This window comes from Mus musculus, chromosome 14 (assembly GCF_000001635.26).
Source record: "Mus musculus strain C57BL/6J chromosome 14, GRCm38.p6 C57BL/6J".
In the NCBI taxonomy this organism is placed as follows: domain Eukaryota; kingdom Metazoa; phylum Chordata; class Mammalia; order Rodentia; family Muridae; genus Mus; species Mus musculus.
In genome coordinates this window covers 59,460,286-59,479,958 of record NC_000080.6, presented here as the reverse complement: position 1 = coordinate 59,479,958, position 19,673 = coordinate 59,460,286, and the positions used below count along the sequence as shown (strand labels likewise).

At 39.5% G+C, this 19,673-nt stretch overlaps 1 protein-coding gene across 5 annotated transcripts in view; it reads right to left on the bottom strand.

The window, feature by feature from the left end:
- The window catches only part of Cab39l (calcium binding protein 39-like), a 107,971-nt gene that overhangs the window by 68,946 nt on the left and 19,352 nt on the right, over nucleotides 1-19,673 (bottom strand). For 3 of the 5 annotated variants that reach the window (XM_017316177.2, NM_001360592.1, NM_026908.4), the window contains exon 3: nucleotides 18,257-18,324. The gene's annotated coding sequence lies outside the window, so the exon portion shown is untranslated. Of the gene's footprint in view, nucleotides 1-774; nucleotides 1,009-1,885; nucleotides 1,928-18,256; nucleotides 18,325-19,673 lie in introns of those variants that run through there. The other 2 variants (NM_001360591.1, NM_001360593.1) reach the window with 2 other exon arrangements.

Sequence of the window (19,673 nt, the reverse complement as noted above, 5' to 3'; positions counted from 1 at the left end):
CTTAACTAGAACACATGTGTTTATGCCTGTATATATGTAGCTGCAGAGAGTGTATCTAGCCTATTAAAGATCATACAAATGAAGCATTTCCTTTGCTCTTTTATACATTTCTAGTTATATTATCTGCAAGTGAACTTGGCATCACTATAAGAAGAAAATAACTGTTTAACTTGTATAACTCAGAAATGTATATACATTCACCTTACATCAACTGTGAATTTTATATGCAGATTATCTCCTTTTTGTTTTTCTTACAGAACTTTGGAGAAACCAGGTGTCACTTCGGATTTCATAGCAGCATTTAATGTTCAAATTATATGCACTTTCAGTTAATGCTAGCAATACTTTAAGGTGAATTATGGCTGAATGATATAGTTCATAGTAACTTATACTATCAAACATCATAAGGATAGCTTTAAACTTACTGATACTGTACTTTCAAATTTCAAGCACTTTGAAGAAAAACATGGAAAACAGTACGTTGCCACAATTTTATTTTTGGAAACTGTAAATTAAAACCCATTTCCAAAATAAGATATTTGGTGGACACAAAATAGTTGGTAAGGATTCAAGTGCCTTAGGCAACAGAGAAGTATTGTTTTGTAGTTGTTTTTTTTTTTCAAACTTCTCCTAGTAACAGCAGTTCATTATGCAGAGAAACAAGGCAACACTCTAATTTAAAATGAATATAAGCATAATTGTAGAATTCAACTGTACCTTATTAATTCATTTTTCTCAACTCAAACCAATACAGATAATCTTGTTGATACTCACCAAGGGATATAGAAACTCCCAGCTTGTCTAAGCAACAAAAAGCAGACCCATGGTGAGGTACTGAAGACAGCTCTTTTCTCAGGTTCAAAACACTTCAGCTGAAGCAACCTTTATCTTCCATTTACTAAAGGGCGCCTCCTCCTACGCAAGTGTGGTGGATAAAAGACTTAGCACAATTCCGTCTTGACTTTCTGACTCTGAGGAGTAACAGTTACTACCGGAAAACGTTAGGAGAAAATGATCACTTGAACACTCACAGAGAGCTGCAGTAAATTTCCACTCTGCTTGCTCTCAGATTCCAAGCCTTGCTTGTCTCTTAATCTGTCATAGGCAGCTCTGTTTCTGGTCAAACCAGCTTGCTGATTCGTTCTCTCCCTCTCTAGCATGGGTGTGAGATACACACCACACAGTCACAGCTCCCTTTGCTCCCTCCCTCTCCTATTGTGTAACATTACAAGAATGCCTGCAAAGCAATTAAGCAGAGGCAAAATTAATTCTTGGGCAAAAAGAAAAGTCTAAAAATAAACAAAAGAAAAATTTGATGTAACTTCTCTCCCTTTAAGTCTCAAATCAATTCCTAGATGGGATTTTGTCAAATGATTAAGCTGCCTGAATCATCTTGCCTAAAATTGTAAAGGAAGATTCCCAGCAACTGCTTATTGATGTAATAATAACTGATTCGTCTGCTAATGTGTTGGCTCCTCAGGGAGGATGCACCTCCCTGTTATAATGAGAAAGTGTGGTGAAGATATACGCAGGCACTACCAATTCAACAAAAAGCCGAGAAGGCAAGGGAACCTTTAGAATTTTTAATTCAATTTTAACAGTGTACTTTTATAAAACAGCAATGAATTCAGTATATTATGCTTTCAAGTACAGATCAACACTTGCAGTCATAATGAGAAAAGTGTAAGAACACAGAAAAATACAAACATGAGAACTCTAACTAGAGCCTCTTAATGTTTTATTGCAAACTAGATGCAACGATTTCAATGGAAAGTTTCCCATGTAAGCACTCGTGGTCAAGCTCCATTACACTTTCTCAGTGAGGACTGGAAAGGCCAGAGAACATTTAAAACATTCTCACATCTACAACTATAAAGTAAAATACCTTAAGACGATGGCTCTTTCTGCAAAGCTGGAAGGGCAGGCGCTGGGGAAACAGAGTGGGAAGGTGCCTCAGATGGCATTCTCAGGTTTATTTGGAACTGGAGTTACCAACTCTGAGTTACAGCTGAGTTGGAGTTACGATCCAGCTCCCAACCCCCAATATGTAACAGGCCTCGATTTTTCCCCCGACAGAACTTCCAATTACGAGTCTAACAGCAGTAGCTACAGGATCCATTACTCATACACTAATCCTTCTCAACAGAAATAATGTATCTCTAAGAATGTGAGCACAATTAAAGGGTAAATATTCACAAATAATTGTTTAAATACCTGAAGAAAATACATATATAAAATTTGGCCTTAAAGTACAGATTCTTTGGCTAGTGGGTGGCTAGGCAGATAAAGGTGCTTGCCGTCACGGCTGATGACTGAAATTCAATCTCCAGGGCCCACATGGCAGACAGAGGTAACTAGCAACTTCAGACTGTCCTCTGACCACATGCAAAGTGTGGCACATACACACATACACATAAGAATGTAATATTTATACTTATTGTGGCTCATTTACAGTAGTGAAATTGGGGAGTGATAGGTTTTGTTTTATAGTGATGTCATTCAAATCCAGAGGTTTATGAATATTAGGTGAGTGCTCTATCACTGAGTTTTATTCCCAGGTAAAACAGAGTTCTGAATTTCTTTTTTTTTCTTTTATGTATATGAGTACACACTGTAGCTGTACAGATGGTTGTGAGCCTTCATGTGGTTGTTGGGAATTGAATTTTAGGACCTCTGCTCGTTTTGGTCAACCCTGCTCACTCTGGCTCAAAGATTGATTTATTATTATAAATAAATACATTATTGCTGTCTTCAGACCCACCAGAAGAGAGCGTCAGGTCTCATTACAGGTGGTTGTGAGCTACCACGTGGTTGCTGGGATTTGAACTCAGGACCTTCAGAAGAGTAGTCAGTGTTCTTACCCACTGAGCCATCTCACCAGCCCTGAATTTTAAATATATTTGAACTATGAGAAAATCCCAATCATCTAAAGAATGTCATTTGAATCCCAAAAGCAGAGAAGGATGGAAAACGCAAAGCAACACTTGAAGAAAGATAATAGCTGACTGTTTAAAAGGAATTTATTTACTCATTTATGTATGCATGCATGTATGTATTGTATGTGTAGTAGGTATATGGGCAAACCTACTACTGCATGTGTGTGAGTTCAAAGGACAAGCTGCAAGCATCAGTTCTCTCCTCCCACCATGTGGGTTCCAGAAGTCAAAACCAAGCCATCAGCCTTGCTGACAAGAGGCTTTACCCACTGAGCATCTTACCTTATTGGTGAGGCTCTCACACATTAATTAAACTATAAACACACAAGTCCAAGTATAAACATCACCAAATGTAAGAAACAAGAAAATAATACCAACATATATTCAAATCACTTAAGAATGTCCTTAAAGTACTTTAAGAAAAAAGTCATATTACATGGGAATAAACAACAACAACAACAAAAGAGCAAAGACCAAAACCCAGCAAATAAAAAGGCAATGACTGGAACAGTGATGGCAAAGTACTGAAAGAAAACAACTGTCAATTTTTTTCAGATAATTTTTCACTAAGCTCAAAACCATTAGAAATGGCACACACTTTAATCCCAGCAATCAGAAGGCAAAGGTAGGCAGATCTCTTTGAGTTTAAGGTCAGCCTAGGCCACAAGTAAATTCCAGGACACCAAGGGCCCTATGCACAAAACAAACAAACAAACAAACAAACAAAAAACAAACAAACAACAACAAAAGATTAAGGTCCCTTCTGAAGGCAAAAAAACAAAACAAAAAAAACCAAAAAACAAACCTGTCACAATTACAGGAAATTTGCACAAAGCAGTCAACACTAGAAAGAATAAAAAATGTTTTTCCTTATTTCAAAAATACCTTTCAGGGCCAGCAAGATGGTTCAATAGGTAAAGGTACTTGCTGTCAAACCTGATAATCCATATGGTAAGAGAAGAGGACCAATTTCTGCAGGCTGTCCTCTGACCTGGCACACATCTCTGCCCCTGACCTATACATGAACACCAAGTTAAGATGCAAAAGAAAACAAAACAAAGCATTTAAAAGATAACGTGCTTTTGAAGCAAAAGTAACATGCTAGAAGAAATAATAAAGCAATACACTAAGGCCTGGAGCAGAAAATGGAGGAACATGACTGACTGCTATTAAATGTGCACACTCTAAAATGAAAAGTAATCACTAAGCAAACAAGAAGCCCAAACAAACACAGCTAACATTCCAATGATTAAAGTAGAAGGATGTAATGAAAACTGCTAATATCAACCCCCCAAAAGGCATAAAAAGGGTCAGAGAGGAGGAAAACAAGGAAGAAAAGGGATAATTAAAAAGAAAATAGTGAGCTGGTGAATTAAAACCCAACCTTAACCAATAATCATATTACATACAAATGTGCTAAACACTAAATTAAGAATCAGAAATTATGGTTGGGGCATAAATGCCTTTAACCCCAGCTCTTGTGAGAGAGGCAAGTAGCTCTCTATCAGTTCAAGGCTAGCCTGGTCTATATTAGCAAGTTCAGGCCAGCTCGGAACTGCATACCAAAAGCCATTTCCAAAACAAAAAAGAAGAGGAGGAGAAAGAGGAAAAGGAGGAGGAGATAGAGGAAGAAAAAAGAAAGAACCAAATATAAGTTACTTGTTGCCTACAAGAAGCCCATTTCAATTTTAGACAAAGACTATTACTAAGGATAAAGACAATTACAAAAGAGTCAATTCATTAAGGTCTCACATTCTAAATATCCTAATTGCAGAGCTTTAACACACATTAAGAAATAATTGGGAGAACTAAAAGAATAAAAATACAAATCTACACGCTCTTTTTAAATGTATGTGAGCTGACTAACAAGACTGGTCATACTCCAAGATGCACAGAAAGCTTCAAGACACATAGCAATTTAAATAACACTAGGTCATATTAACTTTCAAGGCAGTAATAAATAGTGTCTATGAAATCCCCAAATATTTGAGAAATAAATACTACACTACTAAAAATCCATAGGTCTGCACAGAAACAGGGGGAAATTAGAAAGTACTTAGAACTAAAGGAAAACAAAGAAAATGACTGAGCACTACAATCTGTGGCCTGCTGGTATAATTTAACGAGACATGCTTTACATTATACACTTGTAGAAAAAAGAAAGATGGGCTTGTAATGACCTCAGCTTCCAAAAGGAGAATACAGACAAGAATAAGTTCATACATTCACATGTACCACACATGGTGCATCACACAAATACACATATACACTTGCACTCACGTCTGTGCGCACGTGTGTGCACACGCATACACATACACTCCAAATAAAGCAATGCAAGAAGAACCAATAAGGAACAGATATCAATCAAATGAAAAATAAAATAAGAAAAATGGATTATTTGAAAAATTTGATAAAATCTAATATATAGCAATATATCAAAGGAAAAAATACTGAAATACTAAATTATAAAACAAATAAGAGAGACTATAAAGAAATAGTTATCCAGCTATTGGATGCATAGGGTAATTATTTTAAAGTAAAGATAATTGTTTGGATTCATCCTTGCCCCTTTTGAAACTGATTCTTTGTCAAGAAATAATGTATAGCCAAGTATATAAAACTTGAGAATATTTGACAGTAATGTCATTTAGCCTACTCTTCTATCCCACGTGTGTCCTACAAACATGAAACTGATAATAAAACATGTAATAAAAACTAAATGGTTTTGCTAGGATAATTTTTAAGTCCACAAAGGGTATATTTTATAATAATGTTTCAAGATGTTTTTGATTGTCATAATATCTACAGGGAAAAGACCAGAAGTAGTGGTAATCATTGTATAAGAAGACATGTATAATTTACATCATTGTATAACTTACATCTCAACAAAGGATGATTCAATCAAAAATGTTAACAGTAACAAAAGTGAGAAACCATGGATGAGGGAATGGCCAACCAATAAACCCACCCAACTTGAGACCTATCCCATGGGCAAGCACTAATCCCTAACAGTATTAATGATACTCTGTTATGCTTGCAGACAGGAGCATGTTGTCTTCTAAGAGGCTCCACAGAGCAGCTGACTCAGACAGATACAGACACCTACAGCCAAACAATGGATGGAGCTTAGGGACTCTTATGGAAGAATAGGAGGAAGGACTGCAGGTCCCAAAGGGAAAAGATTTCCACAGAAAGACCAACAGAGTCAACTAACCTGGACCCTTGGGGCTCTCAGAGACTGAACCACCAACCAAAGAACATACACAGGCTGGACTTAGGTCTCCCTAAGTATATGGGCTGGTCCGTGGCCTCCAGCACATACGTAGCAGAGGCTGCCTTGTCTGACCTCAGTGGAAAAGGTCATTAAGGATCTCCCTGCTCACATGTAGATGTGCAGCTTGACCCTCATGCGGGTCTTGAATAACTGAAACTGGGACTATTCCAAAAGGTGTTGCCTTTCATATTACCTAAATATTATCTTAGAGAATGCTGTGAAAGACAGAGGTCCTTATTACATTGTAAAGACTCATCTTCAGCAGGCACAAACTGCTATAAATTCAAGATAAATTCAACCTTGAGGGCGGCAGAAAGCAGGAACATAGTATGGCTGTTCCCTGGGAGCTCTACCAGCAGCTGACTGAAATAGATGCAGATACTTACAGCTAAACATTATTCTGAGGTCAGGGACCCCTATGGAAGAATTGAAGGTGCTGAAGGAGATGGCAACCCCATAGGAAGACCAAAAATATCAACTAACCCAGAACCCTCAGAGCTCCCAGAAACTAAGCCACTAACCAAAGAACGTTTATGGGCTGGTCCGTGGCCTCCAGCACATATGTAGCAGAGACTGCCTTGTCTGACCTCAGTGGAAGAGGTTATTAAGGATGTCCCTAAACCTGTAGAGACTTGATGCCCCAGGGAAGAAGGGGGTGTGGATGGGGGATATAGAGGTGGGTGAGGGAGTACCCTCTCAGAGGCAAAGGGGTTGTTGAAGTGAACAACTGGGGGGGGGGACATCTGGAATGTAAATAAATAAAACAAAGAAAAGCTGACTGAGCTCAAATAAACAATGTCACTGAGTTATTTTTCTGCATTCGTATCTCCTGTACTTGATTCAAAGTTGAGCTCTCTCCACATGGTAACAAATTTGGTTCTGAGAAATTTCTGAGAAATCTTTGGCCTTTCCCTAATTCAAGCACAGGGATCAGCAGCTTCTGTCCATTGGTTTGGTGCAAATATCTGCATCTGATTCTATCAGCTGCCTTTTGGGTTTTTTGGAGGGCAATCATGATAGGTCCCTTTTTGTGAGCACTCCATAACCTCAATAATAGTGTTAGGCCTTGGGACCTCCCCTTGAACTGGATCCCACTTTTGGGCCTGTCGCTGGACCTTCTTAGGCTCCTCTCCATTTCCATCCCTGCAGTTCTTTCAGACAGGAACAATTATGGGTCAGAGATATGACTGTGGGATGGCGACCCCCTCCCTCACTTGATGTCCTGTCTTCCTGCTAGAGGTGGTCTCTAAGTTCCCTCTCCCTACTGTCGGGCATTTCATCTAAGGTCTCTCTCTTTGAGTCCTGAGAGTTTCTCACCTCCCAGGTCTCTGGTGCATTTTGGAGGGTCCCCACAACCTCCTACCTCCTGAGGTTGCCTGTTTCCATTCTTTCTGCTGGCTCTCAGGGATTCAGTCCTTTTCCCTCACCCAATACCAGATCAGGTTCCGCTCTCCCCATCTCCACCTCTGTCCACTTTCCCTCCCAGTTCCCTCCCAGGCCCCTCCCTCCCTACTGTGACTGCATTCTTCTCCCTCCCAAGTGGGACTGAGGCGTCCTCCCTTGGGCCCTTCAACTTGTTGACCTTTTTGAGTTCTGTGGACTGTATTCTGTATTTTTTTTTCTAGCTAATATCCACTTATTAGTGAGTACATACCATGCATGTCCTTCTGAGAAAGAGGGTGACCCTGTAGGAGGACGAGCAGCCTCAATTAACCTGGACCCCCAAGATCTCTCAAACACTAAACCACCAACCAGGCAGCATACACCAGCTGATATAAGGCCCCCAAACACATATACAGCAGAGGATTGCCTGGTCTGGGTTCAATCAGGGATGATGCACCTACTCAAGAGACTGGAGGCCCCAGGGAGTTTAGAGGACAGGTGGGATGGGGGTAGGGGGTGGAGGCATCCTTGTGAAGACAGTGGGGTGGGGAGGAGGTATGGGATGTGGAACAGTCAGAGGGTGGACTGGGGGGGGTAAAATCTGGAGTATAAATAAGTAGAAAGGAAGGGAGGGAGGGAGGGAGGGAAGAAGGGAGGGAGGGAGGGAGGGAGGGAGGGAGGGAGGGAGGGAAGGGAGGGAGGAAGGAAGGAAGGAAAACCTTTGACCATCAATATCCCAAAAGCATCCTAATTAACTGTATCAATCTTTGAAACAAGACCCCAGGTTTTACTAGAATCATGTAAATAACAATGGAACAACCTGATTACTAGGTATATATGACTGGTACGAGATTGAGAATCCTCAAGAGGTAAGAAAAAGATACAATGAAAGGCTTCTATTACTTGGCCCAAGGAACTAAAGAAAGAGCAATTTAAAGTCCTTTATCAGCTTCCTGTCAGGCATTATGCACCATGATTTAACTGCAGAGAGTAGAGCTGGGCACACTCACATATTACAATTCCAGTCCAATCCATCCATTCTTATCCTCTGCCCAGCATCCATCCATTCTTATCCTCTCCCACATCTATACTTTCAAGAACTGTCTTGCCTAACACCAGTAAAGTTTTCCAAATAAGATTAGCAATGTGCTCACCCTCACCTGTTGGCTTGCTATACCTAGATTATAAAATTACCACTCTCCCCATACAAGAACCAAGTAAGGGAAAGCAGAAAGGCACATTGTGGTGGTTTGACTAGGAATAGGAATTTTAATGCTTGGTCATTAGGGAGTGGCACCATTTGACAGGAACTAGGAGGTGTGGCCTTGTGCTGGTGAGTGTGTCTCTGGGGGTGGGCTTTGTGGTTGCAGAAGCCATGCCAAGCCCAGAGTTTCCTCTTGCTTTCTGTAGATCCAGCTATTCTCTTCCTGCTGCCTTTGGATCTGGATCTGAAATGCTCAGCTGTGTCTGCCTACATGCCAACACATTCCTCACCATTAGGATAATAGATTAAACCTCAGAAACTGTCAGCAAACCCCAATTAAAAATAGTTCTTTTACCAGAGTTGCCATCATCATGACGTCTCGTCACAGCAATAGAACACCAAGACACACATGAAAAAGCAAAAATGAAGAAACATCAGTATATGTGGTCCACACACAAGGGTGGAAATGCTTTTCTTTTGGCAGGCACTATGGGTGTTCCTGTCTTAGATCTTTCCAATAGAGCCAGTAAGATGTGCAGACACAGCAGAGCATGTGCACGTGTGTGTTTAGGTCTCTTGAGTGTGGTTCAGTGGAGTGGTTTCTATATATATGTAGTGCTTCTGACTTATGAAACTTCCCCAAAGCACAAAAGATACCTCCTTATTCTCGTCATTCCCCAATAAACCAATCACACTACATACAATAAGCTTATTATACTCAAAACAAATATTGAAAAAAATTTTCAGTATTTTTCCCATCCTTAATAGCAGAAATTACTGTATTACTTTACCTTCATAAAATAAACATACATGCATATATTACACTATGAGATACACAAAAGATGTGCTGGACACACAGAATTTTCTAAAATGAGTAAAAACAAACCTTTGCTTTTAAAGTAATATATATATGTCTTTCTTCTCCCCACCATCTTTCTAAAATTTAATTTAATTTTTAATCAAGACTTTAATTTTTAATTAGGTATATGTGTAGGCCTGTGTGTAGTTATGTACACATGAGTGCAAGTGTTATGGAGAATAGAGGGAGTGGTAAGTCCCCCAAAGCTAAAGTTAAAGGTGATTGTGAGCTGCCTGACATGGATGCTCTTAATTCCTGGGCCTCTCTTTAGCAGCTTCGTACTGTCTTTTACACTCTCACTTTCTGTTCTTGTTCTATTTCAATATTTTTCCCCTCCTTAAACACCAGAACGTAGGTATAAACAACCATGGATTTCCCTTCAGCTGATATGCAACTGCACAGGATTTAGTCCTCAATAGCCTTAGAGAAGAAAGGAGCCACAGAGCAAAGGACCTGCTGGCTGCCCTTTCTGGAGGACTGCTGCGGTGCCATGTGTGGAGATACCTGTAGATTTTTTTTCTTCTCATTTCCATTTCAGGAAGACTTAACTGCATGGCCTTGGAAGTTGCTAAAGATACTCAATTTGGCTTTCATAAAATCAGAGCACGTAGGAACTTCTAAAGGATGAATGCTTTGGGAATATTCCAGATGTGCCTTATCACTAATTATTAATTCAAGGCCAAACATAATAACAGAATAACAGAATTCATCTGCTCTGGTTTCTCTTGTTTCACTCCCCATCTGTGTTGGCTACTCTAGGGAAAGAAAAAGGTGAGTAACAAATCAAGGAATATCCCCATTTTTTATATATATATATATATATTTTTTTTTTTTTTTGAGACAGGGTTTCTCTGTGTAGCCCTGGCTGTCCTGGAACTCACTCTGTAGACCAGGCTGGGCTCGAACTCAGAAATCTGCCTGCCTCTGCTTCCCAAGTGCTGGGATTAAAGGGGTGCACCACCACTGCTCGGCTAAAATTATTGATGATTTTATTTATTTACATTTCAAATGTTGTCCCCTTCCTTGTCTCCCCACTGGAAACTCCCCATCCCATTTCCCCTCCCTTTTGCTTCTAAGAGGATGCACCGCTACGCACCCACCCACTCCAGCCTCACGCCACTAGCATCTTCCTTCACTGCTGTAACAGGTTTCAACAGAACTAAGTGTCTCCCCTCCCACTGATGTCAGATGAGGCAATCCTCTGCTACATATGTAGTGGGAGCCATGGACCAACCCATGTATACTCTTTGGTTGGTGGTTTAGTCCCTGGGAGCTCTGAAGGGTGTGGTTAGTTGATATTGTTCTTCCTATGAGGTTGCAATCCCTTTCTGTATCTTTAGTCCTTCCCCTAATTCCTCCATTGGGGTCCCCAGGCTCAGTAATGATTGGCTGTGATTATCTGCATCTGTATTAGTCAGGTGCAGGCAGAGCCTCTATATCAGGCTCCTGTCAGCAGGCACTTCTTGGCATTAGCAATAGTGTCAGGGTTTGGTGTCTGCAGATGGAATGGATCCCAAGGTGGGACAGTCTCTGGATGGCCTTTCCTTCAGTCTCTGCTCCATTTTTGTCCCTGCATTTCCTTTAGACAGGAACAATTCTGGGTTAAAATTTTTGAGATGGGTGGGTGGCCCCATCTCTCCAGTGGGGGCCATGTTATCTACTGGAGGTGGTCTCTTCAGGTTCTATCTCCCTTCAGGTGGGTATTTCAGCTAATGTCATCCCCACTGAGTCCTGGGAGCCTCTTGCATCCCTGGCGTCTGGGACTTCCTAGTGGTTCCCTCACCCTGGTCCCCAACCTCCCACTCCCACTGTATTTCTATTCATTCTCCTGGCACTCTGGACTTCTCTCCTGTCTCTTCTCATACTTGATCCTGCCCCCACTTTTTTCCCTCTCCTTCCCTTCTCCCATCCATGTTCCTCCCTCCCTCTACCTCCCGTGATTATTTTGTTTATTATTTTGTTTGCAGAGTACTATGGATAAAATGCTATAATGATTCTCTTTCCTCAGTTTTTAATTAGATTCCCTTGCGTTTCTTTGAGCCTTAATTGGCAACTTCATCTAAGGACATGAGTCTACAGCTTCCTTAAGGTTGGAACTTCATGTTTTCACAAGTGGATCTGCAAAACCCACTCACCAATCATCCACTAATGACCTCAAAGTTACATATATTTTAGAAGTATTTGTTCTGAAGTTGGAAGGATGGCTCAGTGACTAAGAACACTGACTGCTCTTCAAGAGGACACATTTCAATTTCTAGCACTCAGAAGTCAGCTCACAAATCCTCTGCAATTCCAATCTTAGGGATCTTATGCCCTCTTCTGGCCTTTGCAAGCACTGTATGCAAGTGGTGCAAAGACATACATAAGCAGACACTCATTCACATGAAATGAAATAAAATAAAATACAATCTTTGTTCTAACAGCATGTTCCTTGTTCTGTTTAAGCTGCTACAATGGAATACAAAGATATTTCTATCGTGTTTCTGAAGGATGTAAAGTGTATGATCAAGGACATAACAGATTCACTGATTCCTAGTTCACAGAGGTCAATCTGATCCCCTTATTTTTAACATAATAGAGAGTTAAGCAAGCTATTCACAAGGGCTCAAGTCTTAAAACTTATCACTTCAAATACCATCTCCCTGAACTTTAGGTTTCAACATAGGAATTTACAGGTACATACTGATCTATTGTATCACTTAACTTAGCTACCAATATTAGTATCATTCTACTGAATAACAATTGTCCCCATTTATACATTAAAAACACAAGAGTTTAAGATGTATTAGCTCATGGTTTCTAAGAACTAGGAATCCCAGAGTATCAGGAGAATTATTCTGGCTAGGGTTGTTTCTCAAGTCATATGGCTTTCATAAACTGAGACTATATTGACTGGGTCAATATTTAGGCACACAGCATCAGGAATCATGCATTTTGTCAGTCCTCTTTCTCCTTCCAATCTACTGTCTCTGTACTCTACTCCTCCATTTCTCTTTCACCCTGTAACTTTCTAAAAGGCAAAGGGACCCTATTTCTCTAGGGTGCCAGTGCTACCTATTCCTTCAGCATTTTAGCCCCAAACTGGTTTTCCACCATTCTCCAAGGCCATTAGAGTGTCTCTTGACCTCTTGATAAGTCTAGTTCATGAACTTTCAGTACACATCCAAAAGTAACAATTGCTATGTGATCTCTCTATGCCAGGTACCATGCTAGCTGCTTTCAGCTAAATTACTAATCCTCATCAATGCTGAAAGATACAATTCTACTATCCAGGGAATACACCTGTAAATTTTGCTATCTATTCCTCAACGTTAAGGCTATAACTGAATGGTACCTAAGATTCACTGGAGAAATGTAACTTCATTTCCTAAGGTTGATTTTATAAAATGATTTAGGTTGTTTCTTTTTATCATATATCACATATATTCTGTACGTAAATTTTTGTTCATATTTAAATTTCCATTAAGAAGATTCATGTATGAATTTGGCTTGGAAGCCATCTTTCCATCTAGATTTCCATTCTCTTCCCTTCCTAGCTTTAATTTGGGGCACTCTTGATTCATTCACATTTCACACCACCTCCACCCACCTCCTCTCTCCTTTCCTGTGACATCAGTTCATAGCTCAGTTTTCACTTTCCACCTACACTGTAGGATCTTTCTCTCAAGTCTTTATCCAACAAACTATAGCATCTGCCTCAAAGTCTCTCCTAATTTAAACTTGGTAAGTTTCAGAATGCCTAAACAAACTGAACGCTATAATTTAAATATATGATTCATTAACATTAACTAACTAACTAATTAATTAATTAACTAATTAATTAATTAATGCATTTACTTCAATGCCAACTCAACAGAAAAGCACTTTCAAGCACCAGCAAGATTGCTTTGAAGGTAAAGATGCCACCACCAAGCTTGAAGGTCTGGGTCCCATCCCCTGAGCTAAGTGGCAGAAACAGAACAAAAGATAGAAGTTATTCTCTGACCTCCACACGTTTATACAGCTAACCCCCCCCCACACACACACACACAAGTTGTTGGTCAAGAAATAAAAGCATTCCAAGCCATAAAGGATATTCCATTGCCCTTGATTGCCCTCCAGCTCTTGAAGATAAAACCCTAGTGTTGAAGATACCATACACTCAGGACGCAGGACTTGGAAGAACTGAGCCAGAACTGCTCTAGAAGCCTCCACCCTGGAGGTCTTGCTCTCATGATACATGGAAAGGACCAGTCAGTAGTCTCGCCCAGCTGTAAGATCTATGAACCATAGCAGTGTTTGGACTGGAAGCTATTTCCAGTCACTCAAGAGAGGTACTTTTAGCTTGTGAGTAAACAGTTGTTGTCTAACTGTACTAAATAAAGCCCACTCAATGGGAGGGACAATACCAACTGACATTCCAACGTGAGTAGGGACTTTCTACAAAGTTCTACTAGTTGAGCAATGGCTGCTTAGAGAGAATCTGTTTCCTCTGGTACCAGCTCCTGCAAAGATTGTCCAATCCCAAGTGCTCAGCCACAGACACATATACAAAAGAACAAAGCCAAATGAACTTAGTAGACTATATACATGTATGTGTACTAAAGCCAATAGCATACATATGTAACAATAATAAAGAGGTCATGAACTTGAGGAGGGAAACGGGAGGAGTCAGAGTGGGGAGAGATGGAAAGAGTCAAGCAGATGTAGTTCTCATGTATAAAGTTGCTCAAAAAATAAAAATGAAAACAAAAGTGACTAAACAGGGTTATGGTTGGGGACATAGCTCAGCAATAAAGAGTTTGCCCAATACAAGGGAGGTTCTAGGATCCATCTTCACCAAGGAAAGAGAAAGGCAGGGAAAGGGAAGAACGATGATAGGAGGAGAGGGTTATTGACATAGTTATAAATAAACTTAGCAATGGCAATTCTCAATGTAAAAACGTAACTTAGAAATTTGTAATACACACAAACACACACACATGCTCACAAACACATGTACATGCACTGTTACACAGCACACTTATAGAGGTACACATGCATACATACACTTGTACACACACATATTTACAGACATCCCTCCCTCCCATTTACACACTAATAAAAATAATACTAAAACTTAAAAAAGGTCTGGATTCACCTATCAGATAATCTATATGATTAAAACATCTGTACATGCAACCTTTGTCTCTACAGCCTTATGAACTATAGCTTCCAATATACTTCTGAACCCATTAAAATTAATAGAACCAATCTGAATCAACATCAGTCATGAATAAGGAGAATGTATCATCCATTATACTAACATGAATTCTTTTTTGTTTGTTTGGTACCTGAAGACTGAGGCCTGTACCTCATACATGGGAAACACTTGCTCTACACTGAGCTCCCAGCCCTAAAATGCATTTCTCCTCTCCATATCTCACCATTGATTCTTTATGTGTTCCGAATGGTTGATTCTAGGACATCAGACATACTGGTAACGTATGACTCCACCACTAAACTATATCCTCAGCCTATAAACTATATCCTAGCAACATTGCTTAATTTGAAAATATCAGACGGTTACAATACAGTAATTACATCTAACAATTAAAGCAATTAAAAAAAACCTTCAAAAGAGTCACTTAATGAAATTAAATGGCTGGCAATAATATATAACAAAAATTTAAAAAGTTAAAACATCATCATTCAATGAGTTTATAAATTATAGCATCTTTTGTATAGCCACTTAGAAATACTATCACTTTGACAGCACATCATTTGCCTATGGCAGTTTTCTCCTAATTTGTTTCCCTTTCATTTGGCTTTGCTAACGTTATTTGTACAAAAACTGTTTTGTGATCCCTAATTACTCTTCAGGGTTTTTGTGTTACTCTTTACTGAAACACCAAGAAGCTACCAGTTACCCACAAAGTTAATAAATATTCTACTAGCTAATTAGCTAAAAATCTGAAAGACATTTTTCCTAAGCACAAATACAAGAATGAACAAATTGTGATTTATCTATAAAAGGTATCTTACTCAACAGTGAAAAGGATGAGAATGCATCTCAAAATCAGCAGGTAAATCAGCCCCTGAAGCAGTTGAGCCACTGCAGTGGCACAGGCCTATGCTCCCAGCACTCGGGAGACAGAGACAGCGAATGACCTCATATTTGAAGTCAGTCTAAGCTACATAGCACCAGGCCAGCCAAGGCTGCATAGCAGGAGCTTGTCTCAAAACAGGAAAACAAACCCAAGACAAGCCCTTGGGGCATTCAGTGGTAGAGTGGGTGTTAAGTCTGGAGTTCAATCCTTAGCATAAAAGAATGAATGAATGAATGAATGAATGATGAGTGAATGAATAAATACTCACATTCTTTAAATTGCTGTTTTTCTCACCTCTGGCTTACAAAAGAAAAAAAAAAGATTTTGCTCATCTGCTTTTCGCTACCATACCTGAAATAAGTCTTCATATTCTTTGTTAATACAGTGCACTGGCCTGGAATACTAAAATTCCAATCCATGTATGGTAACATACATGGCACTGAAGGTTAAAACAATCTGCAGCACACCTTGTTGACACTGCTTCCCTGGCCTGGCCTGACTCACTCTCCCTTTCTCTTTGCTCAGTTCCTTTTACTGACATCACCTTTCATGACTATTTCCCTTCTTCCTCATAGAACAGATTTCTGTGTGGCTTGTGGCCTGCTAGACTCTGTGTTTGGCATTCTGCAGGTTCAGACTGTAATATGAACACAGAAATCCCTGGGATCTTTAAATCTGAGAATTTGTGTCTTTTTGGGTTTTTTTTTTGTTGTTGTTTTTTTTTGTTTTTTTGAGACAGGGTTTCTCTGTGTAGCCCTGGCTGTGCTGGAACTCACTTTGTAGACCAGGATGGTTTCGAACTCAGAAATCCGCCTGCCTCTGCCTCCCGAGTGCTGGGACTAAAAGTACGCGCCACCACGCCCGGCTCCATCTATCTTTCTTTTTTTTTTTTTTTTTTTTTTTTTCTTTTTAGAGTCTCATTATATGGTTCAGACCAGCCTGGAGTTTTGTCTCTGGAACTCTAATCACAATTTCACAAGCTTCTGCATTTTCTATGAGGCTGTGAACATATTTTAACTATTGTCTATATGCTAAGTTAATCTACCCCTGATTTTTAAAGTTGTTATAATTTTTATTTCTGATACAATTGATTCCTGTTTAAATATGTCTCGTCACTTTCACAATCTCTTATTTTATGAAAATATTTATGTACTATATATTTCTAGCAACTATTTTAGTTTTTTTGTTGTTTCTGCTGAATCCTGGTCATAGTATCGTGATTTTCACACTTACATTTTTGTGATCTTCTTTTTAAAAAAATGTATATAATTTTTTATGGCTGTTTATGTCCTTCTGTAGAGAATCAATAAGTGTTTCTACCTAGTACTTAAAAGTATCATAAAACTATATCCACTTTTGATTAAACTTCTCCATTTGTAGAGTTTTAGAACTATGAAAATATTGTACATCAAAAGTCTAAAGTTCAAGTAAGTGTAAGTTCACAGGCAGGGATTATTAGCAGAGATATTACCTACACCTAGACCTGAAGCCTCTGCAGAAGGCCTCTGACAACCTTCCCATTCTACCTTAGGACACAAGAAGTTCTTCTCTAGGACTCAATCACCATGCACAGAAGATGTATGCCAACAGAAGGTGAAGGAAAACATGGCTCTAGGTATACAGTGGAAGGGAAAATGGGCCTGAAAGGATGAGGTGGAGTAAAAGAAGAAATTGTGAGCAAAGAAAAAGTAAGTCATGCCAAACCTGGGAGAAGCAGACAGTAACAAACAGGGTTAAGCTAAGGCACTGTATTAAAACTTCAGTGCCTGTCCCTAACCAAATACTCCAATAGGAAGCTGAATTTTTAAAAATGCCTTATAGTCAAGGAAGTCAGTGGAAATATGAAGGGCTAGCTTGGTGAAAGGAAGTGTGGGATCTTTTTAGTCTTCATCAGCACCTGAACTCAATACCAGGAAATAAAACTTATTTCAGTGAATCCCTTGTCTTCTACCAAAGGTTATGGAAGCCTTTGCTGAAGTGACAATACCCTTTCTGTTGAAAGTCTGAGGATGTCTTCCAAGTATTCAGTGGCTTCAGAACCCATTTACCTTACAAAATATACTTGTTTTGGTCCTACCCCCAAAGCTTCTAATTTTCTTACATGTGCATCCATTTGTTTTAATGGGCATTTAACATGCTCGGTAGAGGGGCTGGAAAGATGGCTCATTGGTTAAGAGCACCGACTGCTCTTCCAAAGGTCCTGAGTTCAAATCCCAGCAACCACATGGTGGCTCACAACCATCTGTAATGAGATCTGATGCCCTCTTCTGGTGCATCTGAAGACAGCTACAGTGTACTTAGATATAATAATAATAAATAAATCTTTAAAAAAAAAAACATGCTCAGTAGAAGCGGGTGGTCAAGCTCTTGTCTGTATACTACTGTAAATGGAATTCTATTGTTTCTTAAATGGTTTTGTAAAATTTCAGGTTGGGATAGTATATTTATTCTTGTTAAATGCTTAATGTCCAATATAATTAGAAAATTATCCAGAGAAATGATAATGCAAATCTTACACCTTTATTATCTCACCTTAGAAATCCTGTCTTCTGCAAATATGTTCCAGTGCTTACAGCTTTCAGTCACTGGTCAGCGCAGCTCTGACAACCAGAAAAGGCTCAGAATTAATTCTATAAAACTTACAGAAAACATTTTATGTCAAATCTAACATAGTCTCTCACACTTTTCAGTTATAAAGAATTACAAAGTAGAGTCTCTAGCATAACTAAATACAGACAAAACAAAGTAAACCAAATTCCCTACCCAACTACTCCAATAGGTAGCTGAACTTAAAGAAAGCCTTATCATCATGGAAGCCTGTGGAAATACGAAGGGCTGGCTTGGGGAAGGGAACTCTGGGATCTCTGTAATCTCCACCAGCACCTGAATATAAGAGGAAACACACTTACTTCAGCTGATCCCCTGGCTTCTACAAAAGAGTATGGAGAGCCTTTGCTGATGTGAGAATACTGTCATTTTATCACAGCCTGGTAAACTTTAGTTCTATTATTTCACGGCAAAACAAAACAAAACAAAACAAAATCCACAAAAGAACTTGAAATGTCACAAAGAGATCATCTTCTGGGTTGTTCAATTTTGATAATATCCTTAAAAACTGCCCAGTAGGATTTCTCTTTTCTTCTTTAATGTTAAAATGTGTGTGTGTGTGTGTGTGTGTGTGTGTGTGTGTGTGTGTGTGTGTGTGTGTGTGTGTGTGTGTATAGCAGGGGTTCTGTCTCAGGGTGTGTATATGGAGGTCAGAGGACAACTATAAGGTTGGCTGGTTCTCTTTTACGTTTTGTGGGTTCCAGTGATTACGCTCAGTTTGTCAGGCTTGCACGGTAACCACACTACTTGCTGAGGCTCCACACCACCCAAATTTTGTTGTTTTCTACTTTGCCATACTTTTTTAGTTAGCTACTGGGGACAACTATAATATTTATCTCTACATCAATATAGAAGTTTGTATATATATCCCTATGCTAGCTAGTTTTATTTTTTATTTTATTTTTTTCCATTTTTTATTAGGTATTTAGCTCATTTACATTTCCAATGCTATACCAAAAGTCCCCCATACCCACCCACCCCCACTCCCCTGCCCACCCACTCCCCCTTTTTGGCCCTGGTGTTCCCCTGTACTGGGGCATATAAAGTTTGCAAGTCCAATGGGCCTCTCTTTCCAGTGATGGCCGACTAGGCCATCTTTTGATATATATGCAGCTAGAGTCAAGAGCTCCGGGGTACTGGTTAGTTCATAATGTTTTTCCACCTATAGGGTTGCAGATCCCTTTAGCTCCTTGGCTACTTTCTCTAGCTCCTCCATTGGGAGCCCTATGATCCATCCATTAGCTGACTGTGAGCATCCACTTCTGTGTTTGCTAGGCCCCGGCATAGTCTCACAAGAGACAGCTACATCTGGGTCCTTTCAATAAAATCTTGCTAGTGTATG